General features: G+C 40.0%; 1 long non-coding RNA gene across 1 annotated transcript; it reads right to left on the reverse strand.

The window, feature by feature from the left end:
• Nucleotides 1,204-2,219, reverse strand: LOC110436459. The gene is made up of 3 exons (XR_002454300.1): nt 2,103-2,219; nt 1,873-1,983; nt 1,204-1,285 (listed from the first exon to the last, which is right to left on the reverse strand). It is a non-coding gene; the product is annotated as an uncharacterized LOC110436459 (long non-coding RNA).

A 2,683-nucleotide genomic window follows, 5' to 3' on the forward strand; every position in this document is an offset into this window, starting at 1 on the left:
AACTATACTCTAGTTCATAATCATGACTGTAATTAAATAATGAGAGAATGAACTTGGAAGAACTAATGATTCTATTCATACCCCAAGTGGCCTTCTTCCAAGGAGTCAAGCTCTCCAAGGTAGCTTTGCCTTACTCTTCTACTAACAAGAAAATAAGGAACTACAATTAGAGAGTGGAGATGGAAAATGGCTCAAGTGTTGGTGTGTGTTGAGAGGGGGGTATGGCCCCCTGTTTATACAGCTGAGTGAGGCAGTGCTCTCCCACAATCTGCGCATAAGCACTCAATCCACCGACCCCAATGAGCATGTAACACCCGATTTTAAGGACAAAATCAAATATGCACCATATGTGAGTCTTAAAGGCCAACTCTCACATATAGCTACAAATAAGAGGTAATATCAAAAGACAATGCATAAATTATATAACGTACATAATAAATTAGAGATAACCTTAAGCAGCAAACAACGGAAGATAACTCCAACTTCGGGTATTAACTCCACTCTACAGGATCCAACTGACCCGTTGATCACAAGCCTAAACTCCTCCTGAGGTGTGGGGAAATAGCAAGAGTGAGTCCATGTCGAACTCCACAAGTATAGCAACTAGATTGTATAGATCCCACAATCTCATGATCAATGTGACATAAATAATGTAAAGCATTAAACAATAAATAATGTACATCTTAACACAACAAGAATCATCACCCTTAATGCAAGAATCCCCAAGGCCGCTCCTGACCGTGAGCTCGGCTAGTATACTAGTTTTTAACACTCTGCAGAGGTTGTACATCTTTACCCATGAGTCATGATTTACCCTTTCGCCCGAGGTAGCTAATCTCTTAACCCCCTTCCTAGGGAGGTCGGCAGGGATCACTATGAAGTTTTTCAAAGGTTCGTCTAACAAGTTAGGGCCGCTTGGTTTCATTAGTCAATCCGTGTGATCCACCCACAGGAATCCACGGTATGCTATTCCCCAATTGCGCCACACGGGTAACCGCTAATGAGCTAGAAAAGTTACTCATACTTAACTAAAGCTAGAGCCATTATAGCCTTCATGGTTGCACTATTGTCCCGGTTATCACTTACAGATAAATCATCAAGTTGCTAAAAAGTTATTTTTATCGTTTATACTTAACATTAATCTAGTCACAGGATCATGGTCACAGAAATAAAATCCAAATGCTATACTTGCCTTGATCCAATTGCTATTGCTGATCGTTTTGGTTCTGCTGGTCTTAGTTGTTGCCAAAGCTCTGATCTTGATCACTAAAGTACTGCTCACCATCTATTCCCGATCACCAATCATCAACACACAAACAATCGGAGACAACATACACGAAGTAAACAAGGCTATAATTAGAACAGTACACCAATAATATAAAAACAGTAAAAAAAGTTTATGAAATGATTCTACGCAGCGCTATGATCACACGGACGTAAAGATCACAAAAATCGGAGCTAAAACAAAAAAGATATAAATTTTCTAAGATTTTCTTTAGAAAAGTAATTAATTAAATAGGGTTACGAAATTAAAAGGTTTCAAACTGATAAAATAGTGAGACTAACACGTAGAGCTCATGATTACAAACCTAACACAATTTGAATGGATCAAAACGGAGTTAAAATGATCTTTGTATGAAGAATTAGAGGTTCAAATGACGGACGAGCATATACACGTACATGTGCTCTGCATATTAGGATGACTGATATATGGCTCCACGATGTGTAGATGTAAATAATGAAATTTCTAGAATTAAAGCATAATATAAGTAAAAAATTATTATTTATCAAACAAGCAAGATATAAGTTTGATATCAATATAAAGCACTAAAGCAGTGCACGTGGATCATTGGTGTTGGGCACTGAACTCACCATCCACATGGAAGATTAGTAAACAGGCAGCTCGGCTTGCAGGCAAGCATGACCTGACTTGCGGCCGCTGGCTAGTTTTGTTGGAGATGCATGGATGGATAAGCAGACACACTGATGCAACATTCATGGAAGAGCCAATCACCACCTCGCACAAATACCACGCGACCACAAGAACGTGAGTGAGGTAAATGATGGGAGTTGGGAGAATAGATTGACACGGTTAGGCTCACCAGATATAGAAGTGAACGACAATGAAGGAGAGCACTGCAGAACTTAGAGGATAACAGCGATCATGAAACTTGAAAAGCCGACGGCGTTGCTTGGCCAAGCAGCTAGCAAGAGACATGCGGACGGCAGCCTGCCGCAAGGTTCGGCGTAGCAGCAATCTTGGATTTCTTCATACAGAGAGAAGTGTACCACAGGTAAAAGAAAAAGGACAGGCAAAGTTGCAATGTATATGGACGTGAGGCAACAAACAATCTCATTACCTTCAGCCAATGACGAACGATGGCAAGTAACAACATTGGTCTTCTCTAGAAACATTAATTCAATGGAGTCATCGGTGTTGGTCGACGGTGGCTAGGAAGAGAAAATTCTAATTTACTACATTGAGGATTTCCCAAACTAATGGCTCTCCATATGGTAGCTTTGGTGTGCTTTGCCCAAGGAGTTGGTAGACATATATAGGGAGAAAAACTCTTCACATCTCTAGATCAACTAGCTATATGGTACTAATTGATGTTGCACCCTCTATTTTTACTAATAGGCCTATTTAAGTATTAAAGCCCATTAGTTTGTTGACGGCAAAGGT

This window comes from Sorghum bicolor, chromosome 1, assembly GCF_000003195.3.
Source record: "Sorghum bicolor cultivar BTx623 chromosome 1, Sorghum_bicolor_NCBIv3, whole genome shotgun sequence".
NCBI classification, from domain to species: Eukaryota; Viridiplantae; Streptophyta; class Magnoliopsida; order Poales; family Poaceae; genus Sorghum; species Sorghum bicolor.